This window comes from Pangasianodon hypophthalmus, chromosome 14, assembly GCF_027358585.1.
Source record: "Pangasianodon hypophthalmus isolate fPanHyp1 chromosome 14, fPanHyp1.pri, whole genome shotgun sequence".
NCBI lineage: Eukaryota > Metazoa > Chordata > Actinopteri > Siluriformes > Pangasiidae > Pangasianodon > Pangasianodon hypophthalmus.
Window position 1 is genome coordinate 12176777 of NC_069723.1, and position 18741 is coordinate 12195517.

The 18741-nt window shown below is 38.8% G+C and overlaps 1 protein-coding gene across 1 annotated transcript in view; it reads right to left on the reverse strand.

Annotated features, from left to right (window-relative positions):
• Positions 1–14420: 14420 nt before the first annotated feature.
• Positions 14421–18741, reverse strand: part of LOC113533058 (membrane-associated phosphatidylinositol transfer protein 3) — a 60721-nt gene continuing 56400 nt past the window's right edge. Inside the window, exon 20 of the mRNA XM_026924888.3 lies at positions 14421–16424. The gene's annotated coding sequence lies outside the window, so the exon portion shown is untranslated. The remainder of the gene's footprint in view (positions 16425–18741) is intronic.

Below are 18741 nucleotides of genomic sequence, written 5' to 3' on the forward strand. Positions count from 1 at the left end.
ATTTCTTAATGGTTTGGAAGAATATTACCCGAAGCCTTGTTTTCACATTTTGCATCCCACAAATATTAGCATGAGATAAACACATGGTCCCAAATTTATCAAATTTATAATTTATCTTCATGATCAGATGGTTAATATGTTACTCATGCTGCCATACTGTGAGTGCTGGTCTACTCAGGGTTATAAACAAAGACCATTTTATAAACAAAGACCTTTGTTTCTCTTGTGCATCATAAATTGATAAGAGTGTATTCAATCAGACAGGTACTGGTATGATACCCATTAATGCTCTGATACAAACTGAATGCTGTTCTAAGATGAGCCTAGGACTTTGAGGTAAATGGTAATGCTAATCTCATTAGCAGTGTAGGACACTGGTTACAAACATTTTCGTTACTCTACAGTTGTCCACAGTTGTGGGCAGGCACCAGAGCAACCAGGTCACTGAAGCGTTGTCCATCAGGGCACTGCAGGAAGCTGTGGAAGACCTAATTGGCTTGGGAAATGACAATCACAGCTGCATGCTGCTAGCAAGTAATAGCAGGTAAGAGGGAGTGCCAGGTGGTCCACTCTGCTTGATACACAGCTCTCATCATTACAGTACTTCAGGCTGGGATAGAAATAGAGTTTATGTTGGTTGTAGGTGAAGTGTTTAGTTTGTCCTGTGCTACACAAAAAATATTATAAATAAGTCATAGTTCATTTGATTAGTAGCCACTGTGGCCAGCTAAATTTTCTAATTGTAAGCTTTTGTGTAAAATCAGCATCATTATATTCGTGGTTATTTGATATTTTCCATGCTGGAATATGGTATTGTCTGTGTAACAAGTTTCTGAATAAAGCCTTTGGCTTTGCATAGAATTGAATCTGTAAGAACTCTCTTTGTGTCACACACATAAAGAAACAAGATCAACAGACATCCTACAAATCAGATACTCTTTGTATTGCAAGGAGTTAATTTAGGTAGAATCTTAATACACCCCTGATCAACTGATGAAGCTGTATCAGCCTTGACCTGATAGTCTACGTTTTTATAATTTGCCCTAGTAAGCAAAAAAGCACATTATCAGCAGAAGACTTCTACCTCTGCATTATAGCATTTAGTAGATGCTCTTATCCAGATTGAATTACAGAAGCGCACTGTAGTCATTAACTAATTCATTCATTAATCTTCAGCAACTGTTGCTTCAGTAACCGCCAGAGTGCAAGGTGGGAATAAACCCCAGAAGGACAGTCCATTGAAGGACACCATGCATACACATTCACACATTCATTCACACCTAGAGGCAATTTATAGCTGCCAGTCTGTCTCTTGGGATGTTTTTGGAAGGTGGGAGGAAACCGGAGAAACCCCACGTGGACATGGGGAGAACATGCAAAACTCTACACAGACAGTAACCCAACAGTAACATCTTCATCAAAGACATGGGTCAGGTCTTAAGATAAAGCTAAAAGAGTGATTAATACAACAAGAAGTTAATAAAGCAACAAAAACAAAGTCCATTCATTTGATGAATTGAGTTCTTTGGTGAAAGACAGTGACTCAGATGTTTGGATTACCAGAGGAAGTTCAGTCCACCACCTGGGTGCCAGTACAAAGAAGTTACTGCAGCTATTCCCCTGGCCATTTGGAAACCAGCAGGACTGCATCTCTTCCACAAAATCCTTTCTCTTCCATTCTACTGATTACACTCTGTGTCAGTTTGTGGCTCACAGAGATACTATGTATCTCTTGATTTAAAATGTTCAACAATTTGGATTTTTGTCACTATTCTGTGCTGTTCTTGTGAACATGTGCCATACTGCAGATATTAACAAGGTTCTGAGTGTATGTATATGTTAGTTAGATAGTTATGATTTAGCACTATGACTAAGAAGTAATTAAGAAGCAGAAGAGAAATTGAAAGGTGACAATGCCTCATGTTTTTATATCTTAGTGGGGGACCAAATGTCTCTGCTTTTTTGTTATTAAAAAAAGATTTCCATTTGGTTACTGAGGTAATGAGTAGGGTTAGGGTTAGGTGTAGGTATAGCATTAATTAGCTGCATTAATAATTATGTCAGTGGAAGGGGACTAGCATAGCAAAACTTGTGTGTGTGAACATGTTCATGAGTGTATCAGATGGCAAGAGAGATTTGAATGGTTGCCTTGCCCAAATGATTTTTCCTTGAACAGCTATGCCAGCTCCAAAACCTTCAGTCAGGCACAGAAATTAGTGACATGATGGCTCTCTTACATGGAGTTAGCAGTAGTGGTAGGACCAGGGCACCATTGCTGTAAACTCTCTAAACACCTTGATATATACTTTTGCTTAAATAAATAAGCCCAGATACAACCATCTGGTGTCTCTGCTCTAATTAGTAGATGTCTCATGTATGATATAAGCCAGCACTTCCTTTTTCATGAAGATACATCTATCCACATTTCTAACAGGAATTCAAATGGGAAATCCATCTATCCATCTATTTTCCATACTGCTTATCCTGCACAGGGTCACGGGGGAACCTGGAGCCTATCCCAGGGAACTTGGGGCACAAGGCAGGGGACACTCACTAATGCTAGTAGGCATCTGTGTGACAGGGCATATCTAATGCTTCTCACTTTATGGTATACTCTATTTCTTTTACTGTCCTTTCTCTTCCCCTCCAAACACAGATGGTGCCCTGGGTTCCTGTCTAATGCTCCAGGGATTATGCAAACAGCTGATGTTGCTGGTACCATGGCTCCCTGGCAGTGTTTTACTTTCCTGGAGGAGATGAAATTATAAGAGTGGCAGGTGAAGTGGCAGAGGAACTCGCTTGAGATCGATTTCATTAAGATGAAGAGGGAGCTTGAATGACACCTATTCATCTTCTGAATGTGTGCTCCAGATTTCTGAGTTGCACATCTCTGCTTGACACCTGCTGTCTTTCGCTACTTTTGGAAAGCAACAACTGTGGATAACAGTGACAAATCTTAACTATGGATAGAACACTGACTAATTTTGATATATTAGACTAGATTTTGGTATGGCATATTGAGAAAACAAGACTAGCTTATTACTGACTTACTGAAACAAATACATCATGACATCAACACAGTGATTTCAGCTTCCCCCACAAAATATTATTTTATTTTAGAAATATTTGAAGAGAAAAATCATATGGATGAATTGATTTGCTCTGTTCTCTTCTCTCACACTCTCATACATATACAGAGGATCACTTCTCAATTCCTTGCTCTTTTTAACAGTGTTATATGTATTATGCCAAGAGATGTGGGTTTTATGGTCTCTGTGCTTTCAAAGATAAAAAAAAGTATCAAAGCTTTACATATACAGTCTTCTGTGCTCCCTGCTTGTCTGCCCCACAGGCAGTGGTTGCCAGGTCACAACATGGTCAAGTTGAGGCAAGAGGAAATTAAATCCATGACACACTTTTATGGGCAAAAATCAGCAGGAGCACAATGACCTAGGATTTGAGAACATGGGTAAAATAGCTAAAATAAAGATCTAATAGTGATAAGTTGTACTCTAAGTGTGTGCTTTCTTCTTATTGTTTGTTTATCCATTAATAAGACCTCCTCCCTCCATTAGGGTTGTTAGTGGATTGATAACAGATGAACTAGATAAGCCTCCAACTTTGTTCTGCACAGTCTCACATGACAATAGCACATAAGTAGTCATTAAAATCAGCTCATTTGGTTATGGACTCTGATGCAGCACGAAGTAATGCATGATACTGTCTGTCTCAGCAGCTTTAGCTTTAGCTTGGCAAAGTCATGTTGTGTATTTGCCTTCAAGCCTAAGCATTGATTTTCTGTGTTGCAGTTCCTTGTTTTGTGTTTGAATTTTACTAGCTTTGACCCACGCCTGTTATTCTTGAGGTTTTGACCATGGAGCTACTTGTAGTACTTTGTCTGCCTGTGTTTTGAGTCCTGTTTATGAACCGTGATTAGGATTTCTGGATTCTTCCCAATAAAGGCACGATGCAGACTCACATAACAATAACACTTAACCTTGAAAATACTAATTATCCTCAGTGAGGAACCCTGTGGCAGTGTGAAGCAACAAATGTCACATTTCTGCTTAACTGTGCTATTTTTGGCCAGCCTTATGGTGCAGCCTTTTTTTCCTGTATAAATGAGATAATACAGAAGTGAGGCTTCTTCTTACGATGACAACAGGTCACACTCAGAACCCATACTGTTCTCAAATAATTACTATTTACTTCCTCTTGTGCAACCAAGAGTAATCAGTTGTATATATTACTCATTACTTTGCCAAAGTGTTCACTCTGCTGTGTATCCCCTTTGGTTTCTAGGTGGAAAAATGAAAATAAATGACCTGTTTAACTTACTGGCATCTTCTAATTGAAAACTCATAACAACACGGCATACATACAGCAATAAAGTAACAGGTTATCTTTATTATCAAGCCACAAAGTTTGCATTCCTGTTGACATGCTGTAGTTAATTTATTTGAATCTGCCTCATAGTGCAATGCACATAGTGTTGCAGTAGTTCAGTCATGGAGATAAGCACAGATAAAGCAAAGCAGTCATAAGGGTGGATAACTGTTCTCACTGAGGCAAATATAAATTTACTTTATAATGCTGAGTGCACTGGGCTAATCATCAATCCATGCAATGAAGCTATCGCTAAGCCCTAAACCTGCTTCCAACAGCTTCAGGAACACACTGACCAAATGGTAAATGCTTGTCTAATCACAAGCTCCTGGGGATGGATGGACATTTAAGATATAAGCCAAATGCTTTAACTATTGAGTCGAGAAACAGGGAATGGATCTGTTCGGTATGGCTCAGCAAGAGTCTATGGAACTGTTAGAGATGGAAGATGATAGCAAGGGGACAAAAGGAAGAAGGAAGACAGACAAAGAGAGGAAAGCAACCCAGCTCTGAGATTTATTTATCCCAAAGAAGGGGGGGAAATGGAGCAGTCTTAGGTGTGTGTGTGTGTGTGTGTGTGTGTGTGAGAGAGAGAGAGAGAGAGAGAGAGAGAGAGAATTTCATTGTCCCTACAAATGGATCTGGGCAAATCCTTCTAAAATAAAAGCACACAAACAGAAAGACAAGGAGATAGTAATTCTCCTTCTAGTGACCCTTATAAGCCTGTAATGTCCTGTATACATTTCTAAACACTGAATATAACAAAATATCTTATAAGCTGGTATCCAAAAGCTTCTCTGATGCAATTATGAACTGAAGAACCTTCAAGCGATGATGAGAACCCTTATTTAATATGATAAGTGCTATGAGGCTATAATCATAAGGCTGTTATCCCTGGAGGAATGTGTAAGTACTGAAATTGAAATAGGTAATACGAAAATGTTCAGAAACACCAAAAATTAAAAAAAAAATGCAAAAGATTTAGAATTATCACTTCTGAACACACTTGGAATTAGTGTACAAGAACTTAGGGATATGTGTGTGTCCTTCTGCCCAATTTTAATTCAGTCATTTTTTCGACACATTTTTAAAATAAACTAAACACCAGTGGCAGCTGCTTCTGATGTAGATTGAATATAGGGTTGAAATAAAAAAGGTACATACTGCTACTTTGAATCTTTTGTTCCCCATAGTGTATTTACTGGGAGTTCAACAGATGATTCACCAAAATAACTTATGCTTCAAAACCTTGCCTGTCAACTAGTGCCCCTGAAGGCATCTTCATTATATACAAGGGGTATGTCTCATTTCTTACACTGCACCTCCTTGATACCTTACCTTGCTTCCCTTTCTCACTTCTTAGCTGCTTCCCCAAAGGAACCGAGGAAAGGATGCTAGGAAAGGAAACGAGGACAAGAGGAATTGAGGACAAACATACATATTTACCAAATGAGACTTGCTCACTGATGCAGCATGTTACTGCGACGTGCTTCTCAGCTGAATTAAATATATAACAGATCTGTCTGTACAGTACAGTAATTAGGCCTACACCCTGAATTAACCTTAATGAAAATAATTGCATGTGTATATTACACTTAATTGTTGATGTTTTAGCCTAAACAAGATTCTTCTCATCACCTGACTTCTCATATGGCTCATAAAATAAGGCAAATTTAAATGACTTGTATCTGTACTTTTTGCACACATTTTGTATTTATTTAAAATAAATGTATTAATTTTGTGTTTGTAGTTCCATATTGTTGTATCATTTAACAGAATTTGGTTTTTGGAAGTGATAAGCATTTACAATATATCATAGGCTTGTGTCAAATACAACAATAAAAAAGAGTTCTGCATATGAGGTAATTGTGTATCATCAATCTAGAAGTCACCTTTCGTCCTTATTCACTGATTTATCTGAGTGCATTTTGAGAATTGGTGTATCCTAAAAATGGCCAGCTTCTATTGATTTCTGAAGGACATAGGATCAAGGAATTAAAAAGGAGGCATCAATTAGAGTTTTGGAATGCACCCCAGATTTGTTAAAGTGGGTGTCCTTGAGAAAACCAAGAACCAAAAGCACTTACAATGAGCAACCACCACTCACTGTAACCTATCTGTGGAGTAAAGACAGAGAAGCCCACCAAAACAGTGACTGTGTCATGGCCACCATAGACAGTACCTCTCCAGACCACCAGAGCGCATCTCACTCACTTTTGAAGCTCTTTTTCTGTTATCTGCTTCATTTCCTGTTGCGATCCTGCACACCTGTTTTGTATTTCCTCATTATCTCACCCTATTTATGTTCTGTGTTTTCCCTCTTTGTTTGTGGTTGCATCATGCTTAGTTTGTGTGTGTGGTTGCTTGTGTGGCAGATTATGGCAGATTATGGCAGATTATGGCAGATTATGGCAGATTATGGCAGATTATGGCAGGTAATGGCCACTGTTGGCACAATGTTGGCACTGTATATAGCTGTGTATAGCTTTTGTTTTGTTGGCACAGTGTTGGCACAGTGTTGGTACTGTGTATAGCTGTGTATAGATGTGTATAGCTTTTGTTTTCTTGTTCAGGTTTTCCTTGTCTTGTCTAGCATTAACCTAGCCTTCGTTGTTCCAGTTTTTGGTTCTTTTTTCCCTGTGTTTTGTTTGTTTCTCAGTGTTTTTGTTCCCATTAAAAAGGTTCTGAAGTTTGCATCTGTCTCCCTGGACTTTGTAGGATCTGAAGTGAACAGGCAAGGAAAGCAAAGAAGCCATAAAGCTAGAAATCCTGCTCCCAGACTTTGCAGACCCAAGTTAATTACTGCTTGTTTACTGATTGCAGGATTTCAACTGTCCTGTGAACAATCAGCAATGGACAGGACATCCCTGACCAGAGGACGAACACTCTCAGCCAAGAGGAACCTCTGTCAAACTTATTGATCTAGGCCGCTGGCCAAGACCAGATGGCTCACCCAACACGATGGTAAAACTGATAACTACAGAAAGGGGGGGCTCACCCAAGGAACACAAAGTTCACCACCCTTCACACATTCCACAGAACCCAGCTTTAACAGACTACATAAGGCTACTTTACATCTCCTGTAAGGACAAACACTTTTAAGATGAAGCACCATAGTTTGGAAACTTGTTGCCTCTTTTAATGTCAATCCGTATGTGTCATGCTTATAGCCACCAGGTCATTATGATGCCTTTTGATCGTTTAACAGGGATCATAGTGTTCGTGTGTGTATCAATAACAGCAGGTATGTCGTGTTTGGTATGTGTGTGATCACTATTGAATTTCCTAAGGGTTGGTATAATGTGAAGTTGAGTACAATGTATTACATACATGTTACTTGTGCAAAGTTTGCAAGGCACATAACTCAGAGACCAGAATGTTAGTGTCAGAGGAGGAGAATACAGTTTGCACCCTGCCCCAAGATCCTGCTGATCCAGCAAACACTTTGGGATCAGCCCAACTAGAAAGGGTTAAAACCCCCTGACACAAAGGAAACTCTGAGTCTCATCCAATCCATCTTTGAGTCTCATCCAACACATCTCTGCAAGAGTCTCCATCCACATCTGAAGGAAGTCTCATCAACCAAGAGCTTTAGAAGTTCATCACGAGGAGACCACACTTGCTCCGAGACTCCGCATCCAGACTGGTTCTTGCAAAGCCTCCAACCTTCGCACAGCTGTGAACCATTCACCAAAGTTTTGCAACCCGCCCACGAGACTCCGGGTTCACTTCTCACTATGTTTTTCAGCCCCATTGGTCTTTCGAGACGCTACATAAGGCCAACCAGACCGCCGACCAATCAACATCGCCGGAAACTCCGTCCAAACAACAACGCAACGAGGGAATCCCTGGCAACACAAACGCAAGTATAGTACCTCCAGATTCTCACTGACATGGTGCATTTAGTACAAGTTTAAAGCCCTTCTAAACGAAGCGAATGTTAAATTAAACTGATAAGTTGATGGTTTGTTCAGGTCATGGTCTGAGAAACTGCTAGAAACTTGGAATTTCATTCACTCTCTTCAAAGCCATTTTCACCTCGTGTGTGTGTTAGATTAGTTTCTGTGTTTTAGACTAGTAATAAAGTCTCGTCTGATTTTTAAAGGCCAGTGTATTGTGTCTCTGTGCTTCAAATTTATTGCCTTAAACTGCCGATCTTGTTACTGTGCTCTTAATATAGTGTTTCACTATATTTAGGATATTATTATCGGTGGCCACGGAGGTAATATCCCATACACAATTAATAAATACACTCGTTTCAACTTATCGTTGGATGAATAGTTGATCAGCTATTAAAATATTAAGTTTACAAATTTCCCCTTGTGAGCTGATCTGCTCATACATTAGCTTAACCTAAACAGCTAAATTCCTTACATATTGGAGGAGAATACATCAGCTTAATCTAAATGAGCTAAATTCCTTACAACTTTCCTCATGACAGAATGCTCCCACCAAATGTGGATGCAGCAGAACAGGCAGCGCTATAGCAGGAGTGGGTCCTTCTCCTCAAGCAAAATGAACTCCAGCTTAGAGAACAGCTCACAAGTGGTATAACACCTTAGCTAAGTGGGATAGGTGGGAAGAGGAGAGGGCACGAACGCAGAGAGGTGGTCTTGCTGTTGCCCTCTAGCCTCGCCCTGCTGAGGACATCGCTCCTCCACCCTGCTCGGCTGGGACGTCGCTCCGCCCCTTGCTCAGAGAATCGCTTCAGATTATGGTTACTGTTTGCACTGTGTATAGCTTTAGTTTTCTAGTGCAAGCTTGCCTTGCCTAGCATTAGCCTAGCCTTTGCTGTTCCACTTTCTGATCTTTGTTCCCTGTGTTTTGTTTTTCTCAGTGTTTTTGTTCCCATTAAAAAGGTTCGGCTTTTTGCATCCATCTCCCTGGACTCTCCCGTTGACAGACTGAATACATAACAAGTAAGGCAGAAGAATGCCTTCATGTTCTCTTAATCCATGAGAACTGAGAATGATTACACAGGATATCAAAAAATAAAATTGAAATAGAGCAGCAGCATATCGCAACACATTTTACTAGCATCTCTTTTATGCATCAAGATCAAACATTCCTTGTTATAAAGACACTACAAAGAACAACACATCAGAGACATACCACACAGCACACCAAACAATAATCATGTGCCAATATTCAGTAGCCTAATAGAATATTTATTGCTATATTAAGTGCACACAATATTGTTATTGTGGACAGAACACCAGTCTCATTTTCTAAGTTGCTGTATTTTGATCAGACTTCACATAAAAAAAAAAAAAAAAAACACTTTTAAATCTTAAGTGAGTGAAATATAGCCAAAGGTCATGACTGCTCTAACTCAGGAAGGTTTTTAGTGGTGCAGTATTTATTTATACAAAAACTGTGATAATATTCTAAACCATAAAGAAACGTTAGGTTATGGCTGTAGAAATTACAAATGGAGCAAAGCATCGGCTATGTCTAGCAATTTATGATTGATTTAAATCACCAATCCAAACTGTTCATGCATTACATATTTGGTAAGCTATTTTGATCACTTAAGTGAATGCGGTCTTAAAACAGATTCCACAACAGAAGTATGCCAAGATGTCAATAAAGGCACTATGTGCAATGTTGTCATGACCTTGAATTAGTATTAAATGCAAACTTCTGTTTCAAAATGCGCTCTTCTTCTTGTAAGAGGGAAATGGAGTCCAGTGTAGGATGCAGCTATGTGCTTTGACCTGCATGTTACTGCCATATCACTGCACAGTGAACAACAGAGGTCAGTGCTAAAGCCATCTTGTGAAAATGCCCAATGACGCAATGATCACTCATATTTACTGAGCCTGTAGTGTAGACTTATGTCTTCAGCAGTGCCCCTGTAATGATTTTTGACTGTATAATATTTTATCAGGACTTTTTCTAGGAGTGCAAGCAATAGTATCACTCATAGAGAAATATATAAATGTCCTGGCGGTTCACGAGCCCAGAGAAATAATACTCACACCCTATCTAGGTGGGCAGCATGGTGGCACAGTGGGTAGCATTGCCACCTCACAGGTTCAGCTCCCTGGGTTGACCCTGAGCTTGGGTAACTGTTTGTGTGGAGTTTCTGTGTTTGATCTCTTGGGATTCCTCTGTATTTTCCAGTTTATGCTCCAAGGTGTATTCCCGCCTAACTCCCAGGCTCCGGATCCACCACTCACCAGACCAGGATGAAGTAGTTACTCTCCTTTTCAGTACTTGTTCCCCTTCTTAATTTTTTTTCAGGCAACCAGAGTGTAAAGCACCACACATGGAATGCAGGTGGAGAAGCACAAAAAAATGAAATCTGAACACATAACATTATTTAACAGATCAAATCATTAAGTACAGAAATGAATAAACTAATATGTAACAGTTAACAAGTCTGTAATCAAAAGCAAATTATTGCTTGCACTTCGTAAAATGTTTGAGTAGTAGATTTCTCTAGAAACCCCAAGAGAAGCTGTTAGAGCTGTTTTTACCTCTCATGGAGAATCATTAGAGGACTACTTTAATTACACCTCTCTCAAATAAGTAGGCCGTGTAATGCTTTTCCATGGCACTCCCTCCAAGCTCCAGAAGAAAACCTATGCTTAGTGTTTAGAACTGCATAACTGGCCAAAAGATAATATACATATATCCATGCTTTTACATATACAGTATATGCTGAGGACAGCAAGTGCTTTGTATGTGTGGCCTAGTGAATCTGCCTTTGCTTATTAAACATGATGTCTTGGCATTTTATGCCCACTAGAAGGTACAGCCAGGGCAGTGGAGTGGGAAGTGACGTCCAAGAGCAAGACCAAGTGTTTTTCACACCCTGGGAAACAGCTAATGAACTATACTTCTTATAATGAACTATACTATATTTCTTATTGAAGGACTTGGGTGGTCTTCCTTGTATGCTTGGTCATGAGAACTCAAGTCCTGTGTTTCTGGGGTACTTATGCTCTGTTTGAGCTCTTAGGGTGCTTTGTATTGATTATTAAAGTTGCTGTGTTGCTGTGTTCTCCTCCCAGAGCAGGAAGAATGATTTAAGGTTTGATGAATTCCATTCAACTAAAGACAGTACTATGTCCTTCTTCTCCAAATATCTTTTAAACAGCTTCAAGAGGTTGTTCAGGGTTGTTAAACATAAAATTTTAATGAGAGGTGTCTTTAAGCTTTTGATGATAATTCATGGTGTAGGTGTAGGGTGTAGGCTGTCTTATATTACTGACTTACATATGGGATAAAAGAATATGGGGTTTAACTGTATACAAATAACACAGACACCCTGGTGATAAAATACTAACTCATAACCAGAGATAATGAATTTTACAAAATATGTTTTTAGAGAGCTTTATAGGCTATATTACTTAAACACACAATTGGCTACACCTAACACTGTAATTTGGTCTGTCTGACATTGACTATTTTTTAAAATAACTCTATCATTAAGACAATCTGTCAATAAATCTATCATTAAAATAGAGACACATAAATCACTCCTAGTATTATCTACAATTACATTCAGTCATAACTACAATTGCACATCACAGAAAATGACCTTCACAAAGACTAAAAAAATCAAAGTCTACAAAATTAGCTTTTGACCCTACCAAGCTATTGTTTATAAAGCCTGGTAAATTATTATTTGCAAAGGTACAACAGTATTGGTGTGCAGTTATGATATGGGAGTAATGAGAGAAATCTCATAAAAATGAAAGAAATAGAGTGAGAGTCAGACAGACAGACTCAAATGCAGTCTGAAGAAATGTAGTCAAAACACAGATGGAAATTAAACTTACACACATAATGTATTAACAAATCACATTTAGTCGTAACACATCAAACACGGAACTATGTACACATGGGTCCTTACACGTTTAATGATGATATAATGAATGGCACAACTGCAAGCACTTACTAGCACCGTAGCTTATCCAAGTCAGGCAATATAGCTGAATGAATGCATATAGCATGAATATTGTAATTTGTAGTGTTCCTTGCTAGATACTACAAAAATAGAACTTTCCAACTGATCCACACACAGGGTAAAGCCCTGCTGGCCTTAAATGGTGCTCCAAATGAAATAATGCACCATGGTTATTGAAAATGAAGTATGTTCAAGATTTTTATGAATGTTTAAGATATGTTTACCTTTTAGTACATAGTACATTTAGTAGTATTTTAAAATAATATTCTGTCACTAATGGTCTGGTAGTATTAACGGTTACTAGCGGTTGTTAAAAATCACCTGCAACCTTGTCTGTATCTCAAGTGACCCTAATGTTAAGAACCTCAGGGAATCTATTTTGGTGTGGTGTAACATTAATTAAACACAACAGTATAATACAATATGAAAATTCAATAACAATTACAATATAATAGCGTACAGTGGGAAAATGCTGTATACAATATGCCATATAAATACTGCCTGTGTGCTGATGATATAGTGGCCATTACATCATATAAGTAGTGAATAATAAAATTATACTATTAAAATCTGCATGATTGAAAAAAAAAGTACAGTTAAATATCATAGCGGCAAATGTTTCAGTGAGTGCAATTACACTGAGACTGATACTGCAATCTGCAGGAAAGTGCACATTTGCAACTTATTAGAGATGATGAATGTGGAAAGGGTCCTTGTTTAGGAGGAAGTGGTGCAGGTGTCAGCTGGTGCTTAATCTTGGTTTCTGCTGTGAAGGAAAACACTGGAATGGAGGGTGATTGGTATGTGAGGCACTGGCCATGATTTTATGTGTCTTCTTCTTCACCCTGGATGGTATAGTTGTGTGTCGGTTGGGGGCTCTGGCAGCCAATGATTTTCTCTACACGTCACGCAATGTGCTTGAAGTGTGAAGCTGCAGAGATGAACTAGACAGATACGGAAGATGTGCCGATTGATTCAGTGGTGGCTATGTAGAATAGGATCAACGGCTTCTGTGGCAGTTTATGTTTATTTAGCCGTGGTAGAAAGTACAGATGATGCAGGGCCTTCTCTGCGATTGGGTTAAAGTTCCAAATTATTTTGGGTTAAAATAGACCAAATTATTTAATGATCTCCACACCTAAATCCACACAATGGTCTAGTTGTACAGCGAGGCTCTTTTTATGAACCTAAGCAGTATATTATCCATTAGAATGTAAAGGCATGTAACATCTGGTGACCTTATTCTTGCACATTTTACACTGAGCTCAATAAATTCTGAGAACAGGCCAAATGAAATAGATATGTGACTGTTTCAGTTAGGAAACAATAATAATTAATTTATAATGATGTGCACTCACCATGTGTCTAATCCAACACAATCTTCTATGAGACTTCACCACACAGAAAAGAAGCAATAAAGAATGACTTACACAGAAACAAGGGCTCTTACTCAGTGAATGGAAATCTTATTACGTATCATTCCCTGTCCATGTCTGCTAAACACTCCTTCCCATTCACACATATCATTCCCTGCCCATGTCTGCTATCATTTATAACATTTAAAAGTATTGATAATGCTCATTACCCATGTGTTGTGGGAGGTGGAGAGAAATGAGGAGAGCTCTGATAATTAGAATCAGACTCATGCTTCATTTGCCAAGATCACTTGTGTATACAAGGAATTGAATTCAGTTATTGTTCTCTCACTGTGCTTGTACATTTTATCATAATGAAAAAATGGATTTTGCACAGAAAAACACAAAGCTGACATAGTTCTCATCTTTGTGCTCAGATTTATTTTTCTATCCTCTCTTAGCTGGTTGATAACATTAAGCATAAAAACCTGTTTAAAAGACCATTTTTTTGTATATCGGATAATAAATTGCTTGACATAGAGATTCCAGAAAAAATAGAAACAGAAAAAAAAACAGAAAAGCAAAAAAGCACACCACTTTTAGAACTGTAAAAACTGTCCTTGACAAATGCACTCAGGTAATTTTCTGTAACAATAAAGTTTATTAAAGTTTAGCATTATTTTTGAAGATATTGAATGCAGACAAAAAATGAGCTTTGACACAAGCATATATGAAAATGGCACTGAACACATTTAAAAAGCTTCATTCCAATACTTTTATTTTCATTTTCACAAATTTTGGCAGTTAAGCATTTGTAAATTAGGCACTTCAGTCAAGTATTTAATAAGCACAAACATATGTAATGATACAAATGCCATAAAAATCTATTGCTAACACACTTTCTCTCATATAAAAAAACATATCAGAAATAACAGAAATATGGGTTGGATTGGATTTTAAACAGTGTGACTATGTCAAAGAATCACATTACAGCTTTCAAGCATTACAGCTTTTTAATATATTAACATCATTGCATATTTCTTTACATAAAAAAATCTGTATTACTGTGTAGCAGAATATTAGAAGTCTTTAGTTATTGATGCCAATCATGACAAATAAAGATATGTAATTAGCTAAGGCTCAGATGCTAAAATTTTTATAACCAATATTTTGTAGCAGTACAAATCAGAACACAGTTTACAAATAAGTAAAGGTGGATTTCTGACTGTACCATCATGCATTTCCTTAAAATGGCACGCAAATATTTTCAAGTTTACATACTTTATCATTTGAACAACTGTGAAAGCTTGTGTTTACCCAAAAATAAGGCAATGTTTTTAAATACCACCAACCAAACTGTAATTAAATATATACATATATTATTGCAGCGCCAGAACCTGATTTGATTGAAAAGTTTATGAATGTTTTTTGCATTATTTTTTAAGATATCATATATAGACAAAAATGAGCATTGACACAAGCAAATATGGAAAAGGGGCTGAACACATTTACAATAAAGTTTCATTCCAACACTTTCATTGGGGTGTAGACCTTTCAAACACCAGATCCCACCAGATCTAAATACACGTTTCACTAAAAATTCTTACAAGCACCCAAAATGATATTGATAAATGCAAAGATGTGAGGTTTAGCATTATTCATTCTTATTATTGGGAGCCTTTAACAATGAAGACCCATGAACCACTTGTGTCTGCAAACTCATCAATTGCTGAATTTCTTACACCTCATACTGGTCATGCTACATTACAAATAGCCTTGGACCCGCAAGGATTGTGGTATCTTTCAGGACATGATAAAACACTTCTTGCTGTAATCACTGCACTGAGATTCTTGTAAGAGCATTTACAGAGAAGCATCTTCTAGGGCCAGGCAAGACAGCAAGATAGATAACATCGATTACACTTGCCTGTAATGGACTGGTGTCTATGTTCTGTGACCAGGATAAAGTAATTACTGAAGATGAATGAAAGAATAAATCAATGATTATTGAGTGGGAACTAATTTAATTATTTTAACACTTATTCTCCCTTTACTTCAATTTTGGTATTGAAAGATTTGTGGTACTACTATACTTCGAAATGCTCAAGCTTAATCTATCAATTTGCCCACCAAAGTGAAAGTCACCAGGTTCTCTAGTTTAAAAATATTTACTACTGTTATAAATGAGGTTTATTCTATGTGGAAATAAACAAATTCATTCAAACATTTACAGTTTTGTCCTTAAAGCTGTCAAAAACAACACTAGCATGAAAGCCTTGGCATAAAAAGTCATTTTAAAAAAACCTTTTTGAAGGAAGATACATGTACAGACACATATTCATCTATTAAATATAGTAACAGATCATTCACTGTGTCACTGTTACAAACTCAAATGTTATCGCTTTGTCACCTAAATAGGACAAAAAAAAAAACAATACATACGGTATAATCTTTAATCACAGAATTCCAAATCATACAAAATGACATGGCAATGCAAGTATACAAAAATACATACTAACATTTTTCTGAAATATAAAAGAATACTGTTGTTTAGGCTAAGGGAAAAAGTACCAAAAAATGAAGAGTTCTTATTGATCACAGTGCTGTGACACAGAAGGAAATTGGCTGGTCAAAAAGATGAACGTGGCTGCTGCATACTCCTAGTGAGGATGGCATAAAGACAGCCTCTGCATCTTCCTCACAAACATTCTGAACACTCTAGTCTCACAGTTCGTCAGCTCAGGCCTCCATCATCGCCTCCTCAGCTACACGGACATGGAATAAATAGAAGAAAAACACAAGTTCACCTGTTGGTTTGCCTAAGGTCACAGTGTCTTAAAATAGTTCACTAGTCAATAATTGTCTGTTAATCCAAAAGCTGAAGGCTGATGTTTTCCTTTTTGTGAAAAGCCCCAAGGCTGCCTTTTCTTCCACTTTATAGGAAAGAGCTGAACCAAACACTCAAACTCACTCAGAAAACTCATTTCATTGCACTCTATGTGCGCCATGCGCAGAATGGAAGTGGCAGAATGGAACAGATATAGAGCTCATGCTTTCTCTGTGAATTCATTGCCACCTCAAGTATAATAATTTGGCATTTAACCAACCACTAAGAATAATTTCACATCTGTGAAGGAGTTTAACCTCTGATGGTTAACGCAGTTCCTTGGAAATTTAAGATGTTTACAGTATAAGTCTTACTGATGACATTCAGAAACCTCTCTTCCAGTATTGAATTGAGAATCATGTCTAAAGTAATCCTCCCACATCACACATTTCATATGGTGAGTGGGCAAAGACCTCAGCTCTCCTCTAGGAATGTTAAAGAACATATTCCAGACACTTTTTCCTTATAACCTCAAGGACTCTCTGCCAAGACAAAGATCTTGCACATTCCACCATCTTAATTCTGTTTACAATGATTAGGATATAGTGGTTGTGCTAGAGAATGCATAGAGTATTAGAGACATTAATGCACACTGCAACCCTGATAAATACATTAGTGTTAATATAATGGCACTGTTGTTTGAAGTGCCTAATGTAAAATACTGGTTGTAGGAGGCAGAGTCTGAAGTGGTGGGCAGGGCCCAGGGTGGTATTTATGTTCTGGGTCCCTGGCTGAGGGAATGTGGCTTGTGTGTGGTGTGTGCATGCAAAAAGATTACAGAACCGAACGTAATCAGCACATGAACTGGAGGAAATTGCATTTTTGAAGGGCAATACTGAAGGACTTGAATTGCCATAGCTGTTTACAAGGGATTGCGGTGATCACACCTTGAATTCATTGATCATAAGATTTCCATAACATTTAATATTACGTACACTATATGGCCAAAAGTTTGTGGATCCCTGACCATCACACCCAAAAGTGTGTCTTCCCCAAACTGTTGCCACAAAGTTGGAAGCACACACTTGTATAGGATGCCTTTGCATGCTGTTGCATTACAATTTCCCCTCACTGGACCTAATATGCCCAAACATGATCTAACATGACAATGCCCCTGTGCACTGTAACAAATGTCAAAGATGGGCAAGGAGGACGTGGGAACTGAGTGAACATAAACGCAACATTTAATCATAATCAAAGAAAAGAAAAAAGAAAAAACTGGTTCCCTGGTCCCCAGACACACTGTAATCTGGTCCTCGGCAAGCCAGGAAGCAATCCCCCACGACTCCAGGCACTGGCGCTGGGCCTCCTGGTGGACGGCTACAGCTCCTCGCCTTTTCAGGCGGACAACAGCAGCACCTCCGCCTCCCGGTGGATGGCAGCGGGTCCTGCCGCTCCTCCCCTTTTCAGGTGGCCGGCAGTGACTCCTCCCCTTTCAGGCGGATGGCAGTGACCCCTCCCCTTTCAGGCGGATGGCAGCGACTCCTCCCCTTTCAGGCAGATGGCAGCGACTCCTCCGTCCTCCAGCAACCGCTCAGGCACCACACTTCCTTGGCGCTGTGATCCACCTGCAGTGGCGAGGGCTCTCTGACAGTGCGTCCCTCCTCCTTCCCGGGTTTCGGCACCAGTGTAACAAATGTCAAAGATGGGCAAGGAGGAGGCGGGAACCAAGTGAACGTAAACGAAATGTTTAATCATAATCAATATAAACATAACGTAAACCACAAACACAAAACACACGCGCATCTCTCTCTCTCCCTCAGCGTCTCCAGCCACTCTTTTATCCTTCTCTCCCACTGATTAGTCAACTCAGTGCCAGGCGTTCATCCTCACAGCCTGGCCCCTACCTCCTGCTCGTGACATGCACAAAGCGAAGTGCATGTTTGCCAAGGTTGGTGTGGAAGAACTTGTGTGGCCTGCACAGAGCCCTAACCTCAACCCCACTGAACACATTTGGGATGAATTGGAACACTGGCTGCTCCCCAGGCCTTGACATCAGTACCTGACATCAGTACCTGACCTCACTAATGTTCTTGTCATCGAATGGGAAAATCCCCACAGCCATGCTCCAAAATCTAGTGGAAAGCCCTTCCAGAAGAGTGAAGGTTATTATAACAGCAAAGGGGGACTAAATCTGGAATGGGATGTTCAAAAAATCACATATGCGTGTGACAGTCAGGTGTCCACAAACTTTT